We start from the raw sequence: 23970 nt of genomic DNA on the forward strand, positions 1-23970 counted from the left end.
CGAAAAAGAGGCCACAGATTTGCCTAAAGCCTACACATGGTCATTGGTATCTATGGAATTTTTTAAAAGATTAGTAAGAAAGATTTTTAAAAGATTAATATAATTTATTTATGTTGTAAATTCTTGTTTGTGTTCATTTTAAGTAATTGATTTTATATTTTGTAAGCCACTTAGAAGCCTATCTTGGCATTAAGTGGTACATAAATTAATTTATTAATTAATCATCACCTCACCATTGTGGGTAAAACAACCCATGTGCCTAGTATAATTGTAATTGTAATTATGCTGTAAATTCTTGTTTGTACTGTATTGATTTTATGTAATTGATTTTATATTTCTGAGCACCCTACTGCTAGAATAACACTTCTTTGTAGGAAACAGTCCATTCAGTACAATATTATTGACAGGCAGGTGCTCTTCAGGGTTCCAGTCAGGAGTGTTGTCAAGCACTACCTGGCAGTGCTGGGGACCTCTTGACATGCACAGGATGTTACCACTGAGCTCCAGCCCTTCCTCAACAGTAAACAAGTTGGTAGTGGAACCAAAAGTATGCAGAAACCTATATGCAATTGTTTATGACTGAATGAGGTAGGTGGGGGGGGGGGACTTGAATCCCCTCTCCTGCAATCAGAGTGGCTTCACTCATATATCATGAGCACATCAGGAATGACTCCAAGGAATAGAACAGCTTCCCAGGTTGTTGTTGTTTATTGAATTTATATACCGCTTTATACCTGGGGGTCTCAGGGCAGTTACAGAATAAAATCAAGATATAAAACCACAAAATATCTCACAACAACAACAACAACAACATATTATTTATACCCTGCCCATCTGGCTGGGCTTCCCCAGCCACTTTGGGTGGCTTTCAACAAAATATTATAATACAGTAATGCATCAAACATTAAAAGCTTCCCTAAACAGGGCTGCCTTCAGATGTCTTCTAAAAGTCTGGTTGTTGTTGTTCTCTTTGACATCTGGTGGGAGGGCGTTCCACAGGGTGGGTGCCACTCCTGAGAAGGCCTTCTGCCTGGTTCCCTGTAACTTGGCTTCTCACACTGAGGGAACCACCAGAAGGCCCTCGGTGCTGGACCTCAGTGTCCAGGCAGAACGATGGGGATGGAGACGCTCCTTCAGATATACTGTACCGAGGCTGTTTAGGGATTAAATGTCAGTACCAGCAACCCAATAGTCCCCCCCCAATAAGACACATTTTAAAAGGGCATAGGATGTAAATCAGATCAACCAAAGGCCTGGTTAAAAATGAATGTTTTTGCCTGGTACCTAAAGGTGTATAATGAAGGTACCAGGCAAACTTTCCTAGGGAGAGCATTCCACAGACAGGGAGGCAATGCAGAGAAGGTCCGTTCTCGTGTTGGCACCCTTTGGACCTCTCCAGTTATGCCCTATTTGTCACCTGACCAACTTTCTGTCATAATATATTAAGTCCTTACTTAGTGTGGGAAAATCCTGGTAACAATAACAGTGGTCTGTGCCACTCGTTTAGTCTCTGGACCCTTTTTTTGGGGGGGGGGAGTCATGCTATGGAAGTTGCTGCTGCTATTTATTATTGTAATTGTTTACATGCCCTTCGCTGTAACGTCCTGGGATGGGTTACAACAATTAAAACACAACAGCCAGAGCTTTGATCTATAATATTTCCTTTTTAATAACTGTTGATGGAAGGAAACACAAACAAACCTGTGTTGGAACATAAGGGTAAAAAATCCAAATGGAGGTAATTTTTGTTATTAAACCAACCATAATGTCAAAAAAATCCTTGTGCAAGCTTTTGATTTCTCCAGGCCTCTTCATCAGCCTAGACAAGAGGAAACTTTCCTTACTGAGGAAAGTTGCTGAAGTCAATGAGTCAGGCACAGGCTTAAGATGCAAGATGGGAGGAGTTCAAATTCAGCTCTATTAAGGGCTCTGCAAGTTTCAGGTTGGAGCTACAACGGCTGGGAAGAAATAAAAATATACAATTGTTGATTCCCTCATTTCTGAAAATACAAAATGCAGCTGTTTCTCAGATTTGCCTGCTGATGGAAAGACCATCTTCCTGTTCTGAGCCCTGTTCCTTGTATAGTTAACGGCAGAATTTAGATCTAGGGCATAGAACCAAATAAGACCATATATATCAGTAAGAGGGGATGCTGAGTGCCAGTTCCTGATGGGCTTTTGTTAAAGGTCTTGGATGCTGCTCCCCATTGTGAAAGTACAAAAGGGCACATCTGCCCTGAAGTGAATGAAGAGCCCGTATTGTATGCCTCACCTTGACTGCTAAAGTGCATTATGTCTGATTCTATTCTCTCCGGTAATCAATGCCTCCTTTTAAATAGAAGTTCCTCGTGTCTCTCGCTTGCTTCCTCTCCCTCTCTCCCTTTCTCATGGCAAATAGTTCGTTTTAGTTTCCATATTGGAATGTGATCAATTTGCTTACATGCTCTTTGTTGTATCACATTGTGTCAAACTCCACTCAAGCGGAAACATGCTTTGCTGTCTGAGTTTGTAGTATGCTTATTCTAATCTCCTCCTGCCTTACTCCCGAGTCCCACAGCAAGGATGGCAGATGCGTAAATGCTGAGGAATTTTATTTTTACTTAGGGATTTTTCTGTTTACCAGGTATTTTTAACTTACATTCCCCCCAGCTGTCATCAGTATTGTACATAGTCATTTCAGTTGATTATTTCATATACTGTACTGCATTTAGACTACCTTCGTGGTAACCATGGCAACTGCTTCCCGCTTAAGCGCGGTTGAGCATGTGGGTTCATGTTAATTTAGTTGCAGAAAGGGAGAGTAGCTCTTAGAAGCCCTAAAATCATTTAAGTTATTACTGGCTTTCATTTGAGGTTCAATAAAGGTAGACTATGTGTATTCTCTCCCTCATTATCAAAGCCAAACTTAACTAAAGGTTGGGGGATGCAGGAAGGTTGGGTTCCAATTATGAAGTATCTAGACTTGAAGTTCATCAGTTATGTATGTTTATGTCCTGGCTATGGATGGGAGAAAAATTAGATTCACTTCACATTTGAAGATGAGCTTACCTAATTCACACTTTCTGAAAGAAGATATGCACCAAAACAAGGATGTCTTGGGCACTCTCGCTTCTCTGAATTTTACAGTGCTGTTCTTCAGACAAGTAATGTGCACAAAAATGCATAAAGCACACAAGGAAATGTGCATATTAGTGAAAATAATGTAGGAAGAATCATTGCATTAGGGGAAATTGCTTCACCAAAATGATTCTATTAGGTAAAATTGCATTAAAAAAAAATCTGTATCATTAGAACAAAAAATTCTACTAAAATGTAGTCTCATGAGGACTAAAAAAAAAACCCTGATGTGGAAATGTAGAGAAATGAACTTAAGTTTGGAAAAATGAGAAAGGGAGAGGAACAAAAGTTGACAGACTCACTTGTCCCTAGTTCTGGCTCCCATCTAGAGATGCAGCCTTTAGACTTTCAGCTCAGATCAGGTTACAAGGTGTAGAGATCAGCAGCCATTTACCTCTAAGGCACATGGCTCGGAGTAAGTTGATACATTTCCCAACACTAGACATGTCCTCTGAGCTCCACTTTTGAAGAATGGGGCGGGTACAGTCATTTTCTGTTATTACTGATGTATTTCTTTCTATTTAGAGTTGTAGTGTGGTAGATTTTCTATTCTTTTTTAATGATCTTATTGTGTTTTATGTAAATCACTTAGGGATTTTTGTATGTTCAGCTGTATATAAATTTTGGGATGATTTGTTGCGGTGGCTGTTGCAGTTCAGAAACTGAACAGAGGACTGTTTTGGGGTTGTTGGATTTTTTTTTGTTAATAGCACATGTCCCATTTGCTCTCACACCAGCACTTCAGACAGAAAGAATAGTGTGGACTATGTATTAAAGCAGGAGAATAATTGTATTCCTAATACCTATTTTTTTTCCAAAATTCTGCGGCTCGCCCTTCAAATGTTCCTCAAGTGACTGAGAAAGAGAAAGTTTTTAAATTACAGATAGGTAGCCGTGTTGGTCTGTCATGGTCAAAACAAAATAAAAAAATTCCTTCCAGTAGCACCTTAAAGACCAACTGAGTTAGTTCTAGGTATGAGCTTTCGTGTGCATGCACACTTCTTCAGATACACAAGGAACCACAAGACAGAAAAACCAGTAGGAGAACACTTCAATCTCCCAGGACATTCTATACAAGATCTCAAAGTAGCTGTTCTATTACAAAGGAATTTCAGAAATAGACTGGAAAGAGAAGCTGCTGAATTGCAACTTATCACCAAACTTAAAACTATGGAGAGACCTGGTTTGAATAAAGACATTGGATTCTTATCTCATTATACATGACAAAGCCATTTTTCACCTTCTCACCCCTTGCTTTTTCCTGTTAGACCTATTGCAGTCGTTAAGAGTCGTCAACAGGCTCATCGCAGCTATCTGCCAATCACCCATTCCCACCACCCTTCTGAGTAATACCCCTCCCCACCTTCTCACTATATAGAAAGGTCCGGTGACTTCTGTTTCAGTGTATCTGAAGAAGTGTGCATGCACACGAAAGCTCATACCTAGAACTAACTCAGTTGGTCTTTAAGGTGCTACTGGAAGGAATTTTTTTATTTTGTTTTTAAATTAGTTATTGTTTATTGTTTATTAATTAAATTTCTGCAGCACCCTTCACCTGAGGATCATAGGATGGTTTGTAGTATTAAAACACAAAAAATTCTTAACATAATAGCCATTGCCTTTTTTTTCTTGAGGTCTTGCCTGGTGAGCCACCTGGCCATTGAATTCTGTACCAGCCGAAGTTTCTGAACCATCTTCAGAGGCAGCCCCATAGAGGCAGTCCCATGGAAGATAAACCAGGAATGGTGGTCGTTCAAAATAATAATAATAATAATAATAATAATAATAATAATAATAATAATAATAATAATAATATACCCCACCCCTCTAGGAGCTTCCAGCAAAAAATTAAAATACAATAATTCAAATGCAATTTCCTGCCCCCTGAGCAATCCCAATTGCTTTAATGGGAGAGCTCATAGTTGGGGTCCATGCAACCAAAGGCCAGACACATTTATTTTATATCCAGTGTTATTTTTTTGGAGAAATTGCACACTGCTCTTCTTTATATGATTGGATTGTTTTATACATTGTTGCTGGAATATGTTGGTTCAGCTTCACAGTACTTTTTGAGATTTTCTAAAAGGTGGGATATAATGCAAATAGTAGCAATAAAAAATGTTTGCAGAAGGCTATAATGAAAACAAGACAGAAAAGTTTTATTTGCTGCATGAAAATAATAGCACCACTCTTCCTCACTGAGTGGCAGGCAATTCACACATTATGACCCCTTCCTACTGTCGAATGTGACATCACAGCTCTGTGTTAATTGAAAAACACACCTACTTGGCTACTGCCATCAGTAAGGGGAGCTGAAAATCTGTCTCAGCAATGTGCCAGGAGGCACCAACTTGGGAGTTCTGCGTACAGTATTTTTCTTCTTTGTGCTGATGCTGTTTTGATACATCTTGCTAAACTAGGTGACTAATATCTGGGAAGGGAGTTTGTGTTTAATAATAATAATAATAATAATAATAATAATAATAATAATTTATTATTATTTATACCCTGCCCATCTGGCTGGGCTTCCCCAGCCACTCTGGGTGGCTCCCAAGGATATTAAAAACACGATAAATTTATCAAACATTGAAAACGTCCCTAAACAGAGCTGCTAAAAGCCAGATGTTTTCTAAAAGCCAGGTAGTTGTTTATTTCCTTGACATCTGATGGGAGGGCGTTCCACAGGGCGGGGGCCACTACTGAGAAGGCCCTCTGCCTGGTTCCCCCTTCCTACATTGACACATAGTCAAAGAAACAAGATACCAGAGAAATAATGTTCATATTTTGCTGCAGATCATCATCAACATGCTAATCCTCACTCCCCAAAGGTGTGTTGCATGGAAGTAGAAGTTTGGGTAGCAGTGGCCCAGGAAACAGCATTTTCTGCAGCAGTCCCTACGTAGCAGAACTGCCTCCTCACAGAGGTTAGTCTGGCATCTTCACGACACAGTTGTCATTGAATGCTGAAGACACAACTCTTTACCCTGGCCTCTATATTTTTAGGACCCATCCTTAGTGTGAAGGGTGGGTAATAAATTATAATCATAATCATAATATACAGAGACAAAAGCTATGCATACAGAAAAGAACAGCCAAGTAGGAAAAGCCATATCCATTATGACTGGAGTTTTGAGATTAAATACTTACAATCATTTTCTATTGAAATGTCTGAATTGAAGAAAAGGCAGCAGACTGGTTCAATCCATGTCAAAAATGATGACTGACTGAAATAGAACTCACATTTTTTCCCCAGGAACTTTCCAGCAGAAATGAAAATTGCCTTCTCTCCCCCTGCAATGACTTTGCAGCACTCCAAAAATTCTTGCTTATTCAGTCAAATTACCCTCATTTGCCTTCCTATTCAGTTGCTCTCACTTGCCCTCAGTGGCCTCAGCATTCAGCGTAATACACTTGCTCTCAAGTGGTGTGATGTCATCTCACTCACTATGCAAAGTAATTGAGCGCGGACGTGTGGCTAATTCATGTGACTAATCAGGAAGGAGGAGGGAGCAACAACCAGAGGAGAAAATGGCACCAAAGAAGCAGAAATCAGGGGATGCAATGGCAACATACATGACTGGGGAAAAAAGAAAGATGACCACACAGTAAGTATTCTACAGGGTAACTTTCCACCATGCAAGAATGGAATGTTTAGATCTGAAACTTGAATAATGAGCACAGCCTTGTTGGTAATAAATCTTTGAACTGATCTGGGATGGAGAAAAATAGTGGTGTTATGGAAAATGTAGAATGCTGGAAGTTATTCTGTACGCTTTTGCAATATCTGTGTTTCAACATAGTGTGGAATATTGATGTTTACAACATCAGATTTTTATGTAACTTTGGTTAAGGATCTGCCTTAAGAAACATGAGAAGTTTGAGGTCTTATGAAGAGCAAAGGCTTTTCCGAACGCTGAATGGTGGGAACTGAAAAAGAGCTTCAGAAGCTCTTAGCAGGTGGTACAAAGAAATGATGGGATGGGCCTGGTATGGAACCAGAAGCCAAGGCAAAGCTTTCAGAAAGACAAATGCTTTATAATGTGCTCTCCTTATCTACTGTTTTCACGATGTGCCCTTATTTGGCAAGGAAGCTCTGCTCCTCTCTTTCTTCTCATTGCACACTTTGCAGATCTATCTCCTTGCAAGGGTCTAAGGATACCAATCAATAACTAAGCAGTCTTCACTTCTGGCATTTGCTTCTGCTGAGTGACAAGTGACTGATTAAGTACCTCACCCCTTTCCCTTGCAGGTACCACAGTCCCTCTATTCATGCTATACATGCTATAGGCAAAGAAGAAACAAGAGGGAACTAGGTGGAGGTTGATGTCATTCTTCAAACTACAAAGGTCTAGAATTTTAGCTATTGAATGAAGAGCAACTAGAATTTCACTGCAACTGTTTTGTTAAAAACCAATTGGTCTGCATGGCCATGAAGGCTGCAGAAGACTTGAAAGCTTTCATACTCACTATAAGGTAGGCCAAAGGCTTTAGGGCTATGCCTTACCATGTCTCTTGACATGGGCAGAGTTGAACTCACCTAAGACTGATGCTGATGTTACTTTTCTGCACTTCTCATTTCCCCTGAATATATTATTAATAAATGTTGCCCTAGTTCAACTCATACTAGGTGTCTTCTTTCTTCTATTCCTGGGTCTGGTTGCAAACAATTTGTACAGAAATTTCACATAGGTCACTGGTTTTATGTACACTGGTGACAATAATAATGGGGATATCCAATGTTGTCCTACCCGCCTGCACCACCCAAGCAAGCCCCCTATATTTTCTCTGGGCAATGGAGGCACCTCTAACCCCCAGAGCAGGTGTGGGAAGCATGCGGGGGAGGGGGTGCAAGGAGGAGCAGAGGAGGCAGTCCACTTGCAGGAGGAGAAGTCCATTCTGCCCACAGATAGTCACCATTAGATGTTATCCAATAACAACAATAGCAGCTATTTTGTTCTGTATTCCAACTGAGAGAGATATGGGCTAGAATAAATGCCTACGTTTCTAATTTTGCAAGGCTCCTCTGAAAATGTAATGCGAATCTGTACCACAACTACAAAAGAGTGCAATAAGACCTGCAACCTGAAGGTGGAACTCCCAGGAGGCTGGAGAAGAGGACTCATCATCATTGCTCTCCCCAGCATTCAGCTTTTGCTGCTGTTGATCTCGTTCGGAGGTGAAATGTGGGAGCCAACTGTATATCATCCCCACCCTCTCTGAAGTGTATTTAAGCCTAGCTGAGGCTCCTCAGAATAAATAGGACCTGCACCAACAACTGGACCTTTATTTTCTGCTAACTCTATTTTTGCTTTGTATTTAGGTCTAGATTATTTGTTTTGTAACATTGAATTTATTCACTGTCTGCCAAATTGTTCATTTTTGTCTCCTTTCAACTTACTGGTGTGCCTTTTCTTCCGGCTTCCATGCCAGTGATTTGATAATAAGACAATGTTTTGGTAATAATTTGATGTTTTGATAATGTTTTAATAATGTTTGTTGTAAGTTGCCTTGGGCACAGCTCACCATGGAAAGGAGGCATAAAACAAACTAAATCAATCAATGACAAAGCCTGAGCTAGCAACATCTGAGGGGAGAATGACTAGACTAGGTGAGAGCAAGAGTTTATTTATAACAGTTACCCATCCATTCTTTGGCAGGAGCTGTCAACCAGGGTACAATATTTTGCAATTCAAAGTCTGGCAAGTACACCTACATGAGCAGCTCCTCACACTGTGCCATTAGGAAACAGGTGAGCAAAGCACTGTGGATGCAATGGCTCTTAAGAAAGTCCTTTAAAAGTCTTCCCATTGTTCCACAATTTTTTAAAAAAACAACAACTCAGCAGCCCTGGCTCAATGTGTTTGGAAACAGTCAAACGGCACTCACCTTCAGAAGAGCAGGTGAAAGAGGAGCTTTCAAATACAAAGGTCTGGAATAGATACCATAGAAAGGTTTATAAAGAGAAATGAACTCCCATAAGCTCCCTGCTCACTCACCGGTACTAGAAATAGTGCAGCACTGCCGTCAGATAAAAACCAGTAAAATTGTATTTTATTATTCTTACTGTTAATTTATTAATCTCCTTCTACACAAACGTCTGAAGGCAATGTACAACAAGAACTGCAAAAAAACATTTCGCACACAAACACACACAGAGCTGCTTGTTAAAGGAATTAGATGTTGGTAAATAATTTCAGGATTATGTTAAAGCTATCTACGATGGGTCCTGCACCGCTTTATGCATAAAGAAGAAAAACTCGAATTATTTTCAAGTAAACAGAAACAGGACAGAGTCGTTCCTGCTTTACTTTTTGTAATATGTAGTGAACCATTAGTAGTCCTTATAAGATCAACAGAAGATGTGACCAGGGTAAAGTGATATCTACAGGTTATAAAATATGTGTGCTGATGATGTGATGCTTTTATTAACTAATCCTTTAAAGTATGAACCCACATGCTTGAAATAATAGAGAAGTTTGGTCAAGTCTCTGGCTACAAAAGGAACCCATTGAAACCTGCAATTATGGGAATAAATGTGTCACAATCAATTAGCAAATTTGATGAAAGTAAGCATAATGAATTGGACAGCTAAGCGATAAAATATTTTGGAAGGTTTTCTTCAAACATAGATGAGCTGTATAAATTAAATTATAGGTCAGTGATGGTTGCACCAGCAAAATGTATTAAAAAAAAAAATTCCTAGATTGGACTTCCATGGTTAGGTAAAGTTGCAACAATAAAAATGCATATAATTCTTGGAATAATTTTTCTATTGGAAAATATAATGATGAAGATCGACAAAAGGATATTATTGAACTGGCAAAAACTACTTTCAAACTTTGTGTAGAAAAGATGGAGTTCCCATGGCAACCTTGGAAAAAAGCTACAATGAAGGACGAATAAAATTTCACAATACAGTAGATTATTATAAAGCTATACGTCTAAATGTAATAGCCCAATGGCTGCATGTTGTAAAAGTGGTTCTATGGTTAGAGCAGGGTAGTGTTAAAAGCTCGCTAGTGGTTCTTCCATGGTACAACAAAAAGAGAGAAAAGGACAACACATTTTTGGTCCTATATAATCCTTGTATAAATGCAGCCCTAGATGTTTGGAAAAACTTAAAAATAATGTTTATATCCAATATATCCTTGCTTGCATCTTTTATGTTTACCAAAGATGTTAAGACTAGAAGACAACTATCTAATTGGATAAATAACGATGCAATTACATATAAAGGGATTGTAGATAATTATAATTGCAAAATAATCCAAATGGGTCTAATACCCACAATGGTTTCAATTGAGACAACTGAGGAGTAATGCAGATGAAAATATAAGCGGGAATAAGATGGCAGGAGTACTGTCAAGTTTTGAGGAAATAATTTATAAGAAGGAAAATCTAAAAGAGGTTCAATATAAAATATATGTTTTTCTGAATACTTCGAAATCACATTTGGTTCTAACTTTAAGGGAAAATTGGGAAAAAATAGGTAGACCAATTTCTGAACAGGGATGGGAATTTCTTTTTAAACTGAAGCATGAACATGATCTCTTTGTGCTAACATTAGAGAAAATCATTACAAACTGCTCTATCAATGCTATGTGACTCCACACAGATTGAGTTAAATTTACAATGTCTGTGATGGAGTCTTGGAGATGTGGGCATTTGAAGGTGGATATGGAAAATATCTGGCAGGCGTGTGGAAAAAAAAGTTTTGTTGGGCAGAAGAAAAAAGGAAAAAACAGAAGACACAAATATATAGAATAAGCAATAAAATGTTACAGAATATAAATCAGCTCGAAATATTTTTCTTTCCCACAAATAAGGTTGTTAAGGAGAATAATCACTTGTACTCAACCTGAGGGCAATATCTCATTCTTCTTTGGTAATAGTAGTTGGAATGTGCAAATATTCTATTCCACAGGCCAAATCTGTCTCATGGAGGAACTTTGTCCTCTTGAAGCTCTGCAAAATTTCAGCCAAGCTTTGGTAAAACGTTGTGTGCCCGAATTCACTTATAAGGAAAAGAAAGTTTTCCAAACTGTTGAGAGACAGAGAAATTCCATATTCATGGCTGTATATAACATCCTGCCTATGTCCAACTGTGAACATTTTAGTGCTCCATAGATTCACCGTTTTAGAACATGGAAGCTCAAGAAAGCTCTATGAATGTAGAGTAAAGTAAATTTCTGGGTCAACGGTTAAGAGAACAGAGCAGATCATGAAAATACAGAAGTTAGTAATTCCTAGGCCACGTGTACCACCACTACTGTGGTGAGGCTTCAGTGGAATATAAAGAAAACTTATAATGATGCTGCAAGCTATTGGCTGGCCTGACCACATATGGCTCACTCTTGATGTAAGCATACAATGCTTGTATGATGGAGCATTTAATCATTTACTTCCCTGAAAGAACTGGGTTTGAACAGTTATACAGACTAGATGACTGTAATGCACTTTGCATGGAGCTGCCCTTTACAACTACAAGTGGTAAAACATGTGGCTATCACGATGCTGTTGACTGGAGTGGACTGCAGAGAGCTTATGAGGACAATCCTGAAACATCTGCTTTGACTACCAGTTAGTCTACGGACCCAGTTCAAGGTGCTGTCTTTAGCTTTTAGAGCCATGAATGCCCTGGGTTCAGTGTGTGTACATGTGCGTGAAGTTCTTCATTGAGGCTCTTCATTGGCTGGAATGAGCCCTAGGAGTGTGCAAATGTGTGCACACACAAAAATGAATGTGTGTGGGCTGGAGGCTGAGCTTACCACTGTGGTGTCCTCCACACCTACACCTGTTCATTCCACAATCTTAGAATGATTGAAAGGGACGTTTCTTTCTTCATTTCTTTCTTGGCACTATTTTAGGGAGGGAACACAAATTATTATTATTTCCTTGATAATCATTATAATTACAAGAACTTCAAAAAGTTTTTTTTTCCAAGTGGATGGAATGCATAATTATACAGGAACAGCAATTATCTTTAATTAATTTTCTCTTATTTTAAAATGCTTGGAGAATTTTCCAGTGGGATGCAAGGTTTGCATTGGGGGCTTGGTTGAAAGGCTGTTTGATTAAACTGATGTGTGTGTGTGCGTGTGCCATGGCACTTGAACAGACTCTGTATCAAATGTTGATAATGGAACATTGTGGGGGAAATGGCTTTAATAGTCAAGAAATTCAGACTTACAGAAAAGAATAATAAAAAACAAATTTAGTTTAAGACTAATTAAATGAGCACCTCTAATAGACAATTTGGTCTTAATGTAGTTTCCTTCAGTATAGCTTGCTCTTTGAACTGTTGTCGCTTGGAGACCTTTTTGTGTTACAAGAGACTAATAAGTTTCACAAACAAACAAATACTGATGCCATGCTTGTGTTTACAGTCCAAGTTTTGGTTCAGGATTGTTAATTCCCTGGTATTTATTAACTCTGCCCTTCCTCCTACCAGAGCCCAAGGCAGCCAACAATATTAAAACACCATTTAACACTATTTAAAATCACAGCAAACCAATAACAACATTAAAGACACAGGATTAGGCTGTAAAAATGTCGCTGTTCAAATATACAGCTAGCCACCAAGAGCCTAGCAAAATTAATAGGTTTTATGGTAGTGTCTAAACAATGATAATATGAGAGATAATCTGCCACCCTCATTTGATCCAGATTGGATCCCCTGCGCAAGGAATTTCATGTAAAAATACCTTGCACTTAAAGCAGGGTTAGCCAAAATGGTGTCCTGCAGATGTTGTTGGACTCCCTTCCTTCAGCTCCAGCCACATGACCTATGGCCAGAGATGGGAGTTAGTTCAGCAACTCCTGGAGGAAACCACATTGGCTATCCCTGACCTAGGCTGCATCTGCACTATACATTTAAAGCACTATTGTATCACTTTAATTAAAAACAGTTATAGTTTTCCCCAAAGAATCTTGAGAACTGTAGTTTGTTAAGGGTGCTCAGGGTTGTTAGGATACTTCTATTCCCTTCACAGAGCTACAATTTCCAGAGTTCCCTAGAAGAGAGATTGATTGTTAAACTGTCTGGAAATTGCAGTGATTCTGAGCATCACCTTTCACCCATAAATGTTAAAATGGAGACAAAAGTTCCCACCTTAATCTTATGCCGGCGTAAGAGTAGTGTCAGAGTATTAATATGGGAATAGGTCAAGAAAAATGAATAAGCATGAGAGAGTGCTTGGGGTGCCAGTTACAAAATGGCTGCCATGGTGGGCGGCATAACGTATGTAGTGTATAATAATGAAGTTTCTCCCATGACTGCATTTCCATATGAGAAAAGGCTTAATCTGTTGAATTTTGCCAAGGAAATATGACACAAGCAGGAAAAATACATTAACTGGGAAACAGCGCTCTTTAGGACTCTAGCGACCCCTGTCTCATTCACCAATCACAGCTCCAGCTTGTGTCATTGGGTGAAAACATTGACAGACAGGAGCAGCTAGGCTTGCTCATTTTGCAGAAATCACTCAGAAGCGTAGGTAGCGTGCACATTTTGCTTCATCACTTTCTTTCTAGGAGCGCCATAAGAGTCTGGCTGACTAGAGACACAAATTGTACCACTGTACAAGCAGTGGGTTGGCAGCCCAAGAACTAACAGAATAAGAAAGGAAGAGGTAAAAGCAAAATGCTATGGCAAAGACCTTAAGCTTTCTTAGAAGATGTCTTTGGAAGTCTCAGCAGTCAAGGCTTGGCTGCTTTCCCCACAGTGGATATAATGTGTAATCAGGATTTTTGGATGTAACCCTGTGCCCACATAGTTCTGAGTACAAATGTATACTTGTCAGGCTGCTATTTGTGCAAAATTTCATACAATCCATGTGACTGAAAAAGAAATCGGGAAATCTGAATGCATGATTGTAATGTTTTTTAGAAACTTTATATGACATCAAAATAATGAATGGCTTGTGGGCAAACGACTGAGCTGAAGCTATTGATGAAGCTACTGAGGGGTGCAATAGCTAAAGGTTCATTTTCTCTCTGTTCAACATTTAAATTGCTCCAGTCTTATGGCACTAACTCCAAGTAGTGGTGTTTTCTGTAGAGAGAACCAATCTTTAAAATGCACAAGAAAAACTCAAAGGGGAAACCATTGAAGGATTCTCTCTTAAAAAAAGATTTTTAAAAATTGTTTTCATTTTTACAATGAAAACAATTAACAATGATCCAAATACAAAATACACATTTAATCTTTACCTCCCTTCAGCCCTTCCATGGTTCACTTCATTATTTTCTTTTCCACTACATATTCTAATTATTCCTAATATTTACACTTTCTAGGTTTTATAGCCCAATAATTGTTACTGCTGAATTTACTGTATTACTGTTAACTTTTTAATATGCTTACAATAATTTTTCAGATAATCTACAAGACATTTCCAATCTTCTTTCAATACTTTTTCCTCTTATGCTGTTTGTCAATCTTGCCATTTCTACATACTCTATCCATTTCACCTGCAATTCTTCCTTTGTTGGTAATGTGCCCTCTTTCCACCGCAGAAGGATTTTCAATCCCATCAAGTCATATGCCTGAAAATGAGGGGGGCAGAACAGAGACTGGAGATGCATGCGCAGGAGCAGTATGAAACTTCTTGGGAAACATCTGGGAGAGGAAGAGCCATAGGGGTGGAAAGCAGGGACCTTCAGTCCTGGCAACTACTCTATAGGGGCAAAACCAACAGCGAAGTGTTGCTGAGTTGTATGCTGTTTCCCTGAATAAAGAGTTAACTTCACTGATGACTGACTCTGCCATTTCATTGTGACCTGCAGAAAATATAATGGGGGGGGGCTTAAATATTTTACTGGGGGCCCGAAGGGACTAGGACCCCATAGAATTAGCACCTATGCCCTGAAGGAGGTGCACAGGCTATCTCAGAGACACAGAGGGAGCTACCTCACTGCCTAATTCAGGGGCCGGTCCTGGGCTTCCATCTGTCAAATCCTGAACACAGCAGACAGCTAGATGCTTACTGGAGGCTACTCCATTTCTGTCCAAATGTGTGTGTGTGTGCGCGCGCGTGCACACACACACACACACACTCTTTTCAGGGAAACAAAAGAAAAAGGCATTATTTCTACTATTACTGGGAGTTAACTATTAATTGCTAATAACTTAGCAGTTCTGATCTGAAGCATCATTAATAGCTGTAAACAGCTTCAAGGCTTTTTGCAGAAGCGTCTCACCCCTTTTTATAGTGAAATGAGATGGTTTTCTTCTTTAAAATCTAGCCCCTAGTTTTAATTAAATATTTTCCTACACGAAACCAAGCCAAATGTCGCATCAGTACAGATGGCTCCTGGAAGTTACAGTATAGAGTATTTAAAGGTGTATGAAGGAAAGTTCAACAAAATGAATTGAACATTCTTGGGAATACTTAGCTAGGCAAAATAGTTTTTCCAAGATTTTCTGCTATAAAATAAATGGCTTTCTTTTGTAGATAGTGATAAGCATAGAGGTTATTATTTTTCACCTTCATTTTAAGGCTTTATTGAAAAACAGCTTTTCGGCTGTGTTAGGATGAGCATGATAGTATGGGTATAGTATAGGATGAGCACTGATACGCCCAATTGTAGCATCTCAAATTAGGAATGAATTCTTTGAAACTGCTGTTGCATTAGTATGAGCCTTCAATTCAGTGTTGTCACTGCCTGCCCTTCCCCTAAAGGTGAAAGTAAAGAAAACCTGTAACTAGTTTCTCTATACGGTGGTACCTCGGGTTAAGTACTTAATTCGTTCTGGAGGTCTGTACTTAACCTGAAACTGTTCTTAACCTGAAGCACCAGTTTAGCTAATGGGGCCTCCTGCTGCCACTGCGCTGCCGGAGCACAATTTCTATTCTCATCCTGATGCAAAGTTCTTAACCTGAAGCACCATTTCTGGGTTAGAGGAATCTGTAACCTGAAGCGTATGTAATCTGAAGCGTATGTAACCCAAAGTACCACTGTACAAGGCAGCAAACCCAATTAAAAAACTTTCAATGGGATCTGGGGAATATCTGTACATTCCATTCATCCCGTTTAGAAATGGTTCATTTGCCCAAAACATGAGAACATGGACTAACACAGGACCCACTGTAATGGCACCTGTGAGTGTCAGTGTGCCTGTCAGTACCTATGAAAGGTCTCAGAAAATATCTCCTCAAAAATTTACAATTCACAAGAGATTGTTAATAGTGTACTAAGCTAGAAAAAGCTCTCTCTAAGCTCGTTTTTCTGGGTTGGTCAAATGTAGGTGATGAGCTATGTAAAGTCTCCAAGTGAGAAAACAAGCAAAACTTTCCTTCTCCTTTTCCTTTTTTAGAGAGAGGTGATAGGAGGGCAAGAATGGTTAAATGTTCTGCATACTCAATTTGTGAGTAGTCAGATTTGATGTTTACGTTAGACCCCATTACATGTTCTCAGACAATCATCTATTATTTTCTTAAAATGCAGTTGCTATATTTCTTAGGAAAGTAAGAAGAGAGCCTTACTAGACGCACTTCTGCGGTTCACTAAAATAAATTAAAATGGTTTGTGGGCAGCTCTCAAGAGGAATGCAGGGAGCTAAATTTGGTAGTCAATCAATGGGTTGTTTCATGTCATATTTCGACACAAAAGAGTAACAGTTTTACCAATAAAATGTGTTAGCTGTTTAAAACTCATACACTGGTTCATTAATATAAAGGCTAGTTCAGATCAATATTTCATTTGGGATTTATGTGACATTAGAAGTTTATTGGAATGAGAAGGACATGCTAGCTTTACAGAGCAGGCAAAACACCCTTTCTCACCATCTGTGGGTAGTGACAATCTGAACAGGAAAGCAAAATCTTCCAACTGAGCCCACTGAGGGGGTGGGAATGGGAGTGGAATACATCCCAGGGTGTCCATCTTGTTTCTTCATCTTGTTCAGTATCTAATAACAATAAATCACACCTTCAGAAATTGGATCTTCACTTTCTCCAAGGACCTTAAGGTTTCAAATGATGAGGGGGATATATATATATATATATATATATATATGCAGGTTTTGGTGTCCTCGGGTGTCTTCCCGTGTAAAAGTTGGGGTGTCTAGGCGACGTTTCGACGAGGTCTCACTCGTCATCTTCAGGCTGGTGCTTTCGGCTTCTTGTTACTGGAACAGAGCAGGATCTCAGTGTTTGAGTTCCTATAAATACTGTAGAGGGGGTGTGGTGTATAGCCTCCAATGTTCTGGGCAGAGAGGAAGTTCCCAGGCTAGTGTGCCTTTTCTTCTTTTGTTCCTTAATTACTTGAGAGATATCTTGAGTGATTTCTTGAGTGATATCCTGAGTACCACTTAGGTGGGTCATTAGGTGTGGATTAGTTGTTAAAGTCTTTGTGTCTTGACCTCTTGAACTTTGTGAAGAGTTTTCCTGAGAAGATAGCTGTACTGTACTTAGTTGTGCTCTGGCTTGGCTTCGTGTATAGGGGCGAGCTGTGGTTTTGTGGCTTGTGTCAGCACACAGAACGCCAACACCAATCAACCACACCAGACCCAAACCCAGACCCTCTCCACAGATGAATTACAGACACCATCCAGTAGCCAATCCATGGTGGCACCTCCGGATGCTGCACCCCCCTGCAATCCCTACACAGATCTGGCTGACACAAGCCACAAAACCACAGCTCGCCCCTATACACGAAGCCAAGCCAGAGCACAACTAAGTACAGTACAGCCATCTTCTCAGGAAAACTCTTCACAAAGTTCAAGAGGTCAAGACACAAAGACTTTAACAACTAATCCACACCTAATGACCCACCTAAGTGGTACTCAGGATATCACTCAAGAAATCACTCAAGATATCTCTCAAGTAATTAAGGAACAAAAGAAGAAAAGGCACACTAGCCTGGGAACTTCCTCTCTGCCCAGAACATTGGAGGCTATACACCACACCCCCTCTACAGTATTTATAGGAACTCAAACACTGAGATCCTGCTCTGTTCCAGTAACAAGAAGCCGAAAGCACCAGCCTGAAGATGACGAGTGAGACCTCGTCGAAACGTCGCCTAGACACCCCAACTTTTACACGGGAAGACACCCGAGGACACCAAAACCTGCATTCCTGTACCCGTGAAAATCTACGAAAGCATATATATATATATATATATATATATATATATATATATGTTTGTTTTTTCAATTAAAAACATCTCTAAACTGCTTAACTTATTTTTTTTTAAAAAAACACATTCTAAAAGCAATAAACCAATATAAAAGCAAGAAAAACAGGATTCATCTTTATTAGCGGATAAATCCTGTGAGGTAAATTAGGTAGAGAGAGGTTTTCCCAGACCTACTCAGTGCATTTCCTGGGTGAGCTGAGATCTAAACCCAGGTTTCCCCAATCCAAACCCTGTCCAATATAATGCATTGTGGAGTTTTATTCTACCTGTGCCATTGTGGGGCCCTATTTTATCTGGTTGTCTACTTCAGGGTTGGAGAACCAGTGGGCCACCAAATAGTGTTAGACTCCCAACTCCCTTCAGCCCCAATTGACAGGATTGTTGGGAGCTGTCGTCCAGCAATATTTGGGTGGACACAAATTTCCACCCCTGAATCTGCCTGCTATCACCATGTCACAATGAACAGATCTTGCTTCTCAGCTCATCTGATGTCATTGGAGACCAGTAATAAGTACCGGTAAATTAATTAATTCACATCCAGATCCACATCTTCCAGTCCCATTTCCTTTTGATCGTGGTTTTCCATCCCCAAAATAATAATAAATGGCTTCCAATTCCTTTCCCCCCATTCTTTTTCTAAGTGTTGCCAGAGGTTTAGTAACATTTTCCTTCAATTTCACTACAAATTGTATGTAGAGTCCTTTTTTCTCAGCTCTGTCTTTGCTAGTTTAGGATATTTCTTAATCTCTCCACCAAGGGTTTCATTCCACCCCTCTAACATTTGTCTGTTTCATTCCTCGAAGCACCTGTGTGGAGGTCTTCTCCATTTCATCATCTACTGTCTCCAGCTTTACTATTCTACTCTCCTGTTCTTGCAACCCTCCATCAATATTTTCCCCCAAAGGCTCTGTGTGTTCTCCAACCACAGCTTTGCACAGTCCATTTCTATCCACCATTTTATGCATCTCCACTCTGAGTTGTTCATTCAGTTGTTGATTTTAGTTGTTCATTCAGTAGTTGCTGCATGATGCCAACAGTCATATATACAATAAGTAAACAACTATGGATTATTGTTTTAATATATGACCACAGCAAAGAGACTGCTGTGGGAGTAAAGATCAAGGATTTATTGTTTCTCATTATCGGAGGTAAAGTTGTTATGTTGGACTGGAGGAAGACCATTGTTGACTTTTATCGATAATTGGAGAACATCTTTTAGACTTTTTGTGTGGAAGGAAAAATGAATGAACTTGAGATTCCCAGACATGAAGACTGGAAAAACAATGCCCAGTAGAAGGAAGAACAGCTGGATACCACTCTGGAATGAACATTTTGAATACTTTGAATAACTCTTGTACATACAACTGATAGACGGAGAATTGGAGGTCCCTTTTATTTATTTATTTTTCCTTATCTTCCTTTTTTATTTTCTCATTCCTTTTTATCTTTCTGTTACTTTTGCTTTTTTGCTTTGTTCTTGCTTCTGTTTGTTTTTAAAATGTTCTGGGTCAATGAGGGGCCTGCACGCAGATGAAGGTAATGTATGGTTGGTGAAGAACCCTGTGTGAGAAGCAGGGAAGGGAAGATCTCCCTGAGTGGGAGTTTGGGAGAAGAAAGGGAAGCTCCCAGTTAAGAGCTGGGAGAGACCACTTCTTCCCATGTGAGACAAGAGTTAAGATCTACCTGTGAGAGAGGACTTAGCATTCACCTCCTCCTCATCTCTGTTTTTATTTTTGTTTAGATTAGTTTGTTTTTATTGTAATGTATTGTGAAAAGTCTTAATAAAATCTTACTTGAAAAAAAGGGAGTGGCTAACCTGGTTCCCTGTAGATGTTGTGGACTGTAACTTCCAATAGGCCCCAGCCATATGTGAAATGAACACTCTAACTCTGTTATCATTGCAACCACTGAAATGCAACCACTTGGCCAAAACAAAGACCACTGAGTCTATGGAAAAGTGGCAAAGCATGATATTGGCATGGGAAAGCTGTATTGCAGAAATGAGAAAAACCTCCACAGCAACAGCGGCATCAACAGTAACTAATAAATGTACTCCTATAATTACTCTGTAGTCATTGTGAGCACTTTCAACTTTTGACTTGCATTGAATGGCGGTATTGTTTAACTCCCTTCATTAGAAATGATCGGGCACAAACAGAATTTATACAAAATGCTGTTTTTCATTTCCCCAAGTACAATGACAGCAAGACACATCTGGAAGGACTCTCTTGCCTTCACAGATGGAACTGAGCAAACACTTCACAATGAATAATTTATTCGGCAGATAAATTTAATGTTCCCAATTCGTTCATGAACAGATCATGAAATTCCTCTTTATTCAAAATTATTCATGAAGTTCTTTAGCAGATGACTTTCTGTTCGCATCTGGTGCATGGAGAGTTTGCCTCACATATTTGCAATTTGCATTTCAAACTCTCTCAGCAAAACTTAGGAAAGATTCTGTTTTCTACCCACCTCCTGTCAGGACAGAACTAATGCAAAACCCAGGAAAAACGAAGTGTGGACACTCCTAGTGTTAGGTGTCTGAATAGTGTTCTTATATAGTTTAGTCATTCAGTGGTGCTGGTCTGAGTTGAATCGTTCTTAGTGTGAGAGAGACATTTCCTGATTGGTGTGTTCTCTAAGCCTCCCATGATGTAATAACAGAAGTCACATTTGAAGCCCACACATTCCTAACTGGACAATGGAAAGGGCACAATTCTGTTTAACAGAAGCTTTCAGCTTCTAAAATCTAGGAGTATGGCCAAAATTGAAAGAAATATCTACTTGCTGTCACCCAGCCACAAAACAAAGTGAAAAGAGTAGAGCATATAAATTCACTCTTTTACGTTGTAGGGAAGGAAGCTGGCAATGTATATCCTTCAGCTTAGCTGGTCACAAGCACAACTTTGAGAGTGTTCTTCTAGGTTGATGCCCGTTTCATCCCCATGAGCAAAGGTAGCCAAAAAGATGTCACCAATAAGGGTCAAAACAACCCTACAAATGTTGTGAACTACAACTTCCATCACCCTTGACCACTGGCCATGCTTGCTGGGACTGCTTTATGAGAGGGCCTGCTTCTATCAAAGAGCTCAGAGACCTGGATAAATCACTGAGTCATTTCATAGGGTGTTGCATGAACAGGTAAAAAAGGTAAAGGTAAAGGACCCCTGACAGTTAAGTCCAGTCGCAGACGACTCTAGGGTTGCGGCGCTCATCTTGCTTTACAGGCCAAGGGAGCCAGCATTTGTCAGCAGACAGTTTTTCTGGGTCATGCAGCTAGCATGACTAAGCTGCTTCTGGAGCAACGGAACACCAAACCAGAGCAGCGCACCGAAACTCTGTTTACCTTCCCACCAGAGTGGTTCCTATTTATCTACTTGCACTTTATGGCATGCTTTCGAACTGCTAGGTTGGCAGGAGCTGAGACCGGACAACGGGAGCTCACCCCGTTGTGGGGATTTGAACCGCTGACCTCAAAGTTCCTACTGCTGTACTAGAAGTAGCTGCAGCAGACATTTTGAAAAGGGTAGATTCACTTTGCATGTCTCTGCAAAAGCAGCACAAAGGAAAGCTTGGCTGTGGCAGTGGGGCAAAAACCTAGCATCCAACTGTTTAAAAAGCACTGTGTAGCAAAAAGGCCCACCCTACCTTTTGACTTGTCCTTTGAACCCAACTTCTTGCTTGTCCCATGGCTTCCGGTTTCTGACTCACCTGCCACATGAAACCTGTTCTGGGAAATGACATAAAGAATAACATCTTTTCTGTCCTGATACTGAAGAAGAAATGACACGAGGAACGTAGAAGAAAACTGCCGGCAGTAGCTTGCAAGATCTGAGGGGGCAGGGAGGAAGTAGGGGGAGGGAACCGAAAGCATAAGGAATGAGCTAGCTTGAGGGTATGTGAGAAAGAAGAAGAAAATTGCCACAAACCAGATTTTGTCCTCACTTACGCATACTTGGAGAAAAATAAGTAGCCTAAAATGACCTGGAAAATAAGCACCAGCTAGCTCAATTCAATGCTTTCCTGATCAGAATAAATTGCAGCATAGTGTTATAAGTTTGGCAAGGGGCAGGCAATAGGCTGCCAAGACCCTTCTAACCTCTGGATCTAGCCTTATAAGCCAGGCTAGCTTCCTGGTGGTGCGATAGCCTAGGTAATGGGCCATTGAGGAAACAAAGGAAGCAGATCTGCACTAGATGGCAAATGATTGGGCCTCCCTCCCTCCCTCCCTCAACTGGCTGGTAGTTAAAAAGAAAAAGGCCAAAGTGGAGTTTCGACAGTTGAGTGATGTATGTTGTAAGCTGGAATGAAAAACTGCAGGCTGAACACCTGGCTGGGAAGCCAGAGAGTGAGAGCCATGCTTGATTTCTGTTCGAATCCAAGGGATGCAAAGTCCTCTTCAGGTGCTAACGCTGTTAATGCTCCAGCATAGGCTCAGGTTGTATATACAGTGGTACATCAGGTTACATGTGCTTCAGGTTACAGACTCTGCTAACCCAGAAATACCGTAGTACCTCGGGTTAAGAACTTTGCTTCAGGATGAGAACAGAAATCGTGCTCCGGCGGCGCGGCAGCAGCAGGAGGCCCCATTAGCTAAAGTGGTGCTTCAGGTTAAGAACAGTTTCAGGTTAAGAACGGACCTCTGGAACGAATTAAGTACTTAAGCCGAGGTACCACTGTATGTGTAAATAAACTATATATCACTAGAGTCCCCACTGTACCTCATTCCAAAGGAAAGTAGAAAACTGGAACTCCTGGAATCTCACACTGTTCTTAGATTGGGGCGGCGTGCAACACTATCTAGAATGGACTAGCTCAATAGGTGGACAGTAAATCCTATGTATATGAACCTTAGTTTGTAGTTTGTAAATTCCCATTCTCGTATCTTCTATCCTGGGCCCCCAGTTAATTACGTAAAAGACACCCTGTTAGGCTACATGTGAGACCATGCCGGTTAGGCGTCATAAGTGCAGGGGCTTCAGATGACGCAGACACCTTGCGCGGAATGAAACAACTGGAAGATCTTTTATAGGCAGGAATAATCCATGAAAATGACAGAGCAGGATTTAAAAACGGCAACACCCAAGCTCTGCAAAAAAATTGTTTCGTGGAGCTACTCTCTGGCTTCCACTCTTAGTGGCTGGATTGTGCCTCCACCACATAATGGCTTAGAGTCACCCCGCTGGTCTACGGAAGTACAAATTACACCTCTCTGCATGAGATGTGCACTCGCAGGGGAGGGCCTGTGGCATTTCCATTTGCATCCTCCCTCCTGGCTGACATCTTTGCTTCCCACCACGGGATCAATAGCAGCCAGGCTTAGCAGATGCTGCAAGGAGGAAAGAGCAAAGTGTGCAGGCACAGGAGAACTTTCAGTAACTTTCTAAAAGAACGGCAGTTCTTGCCTTCCCCGTGTGGGTGGTAAGCCATAATGCTGGAGAGAGGAAACTCCATTGGCAGGAGAAAACATAAGGCTTTCCCAGACAACCAGTTTTTATTGCATATGCAATAAAATATGCAGGTATCTGGGTTTTCTTTTTTAAATGCAGCCTTTGCTCAACATCATTGAAATGGCATCACACTTATGGAACACTGAAAAGCTCTGTCTTATATTTGGGGAAATGCTGAAACCTGTCCCCCCGTTTTTCTTCCCCAGGTAAAACGGCCATAGGATTGACAGAGAGCCACGGAGAGGGAAAACATAGCTCTAAC

This window comes from Podarcis erhardii (assembly GCF_964252035.2).
Source record: "Podarcis erhardii genome assembly, chromosome: 11".
NCBI lineage: Eukaryota > Metazoa > Chordata > Lepidosauria > Squamata > Lacertidae > Podarcis > Podarcis erhardii.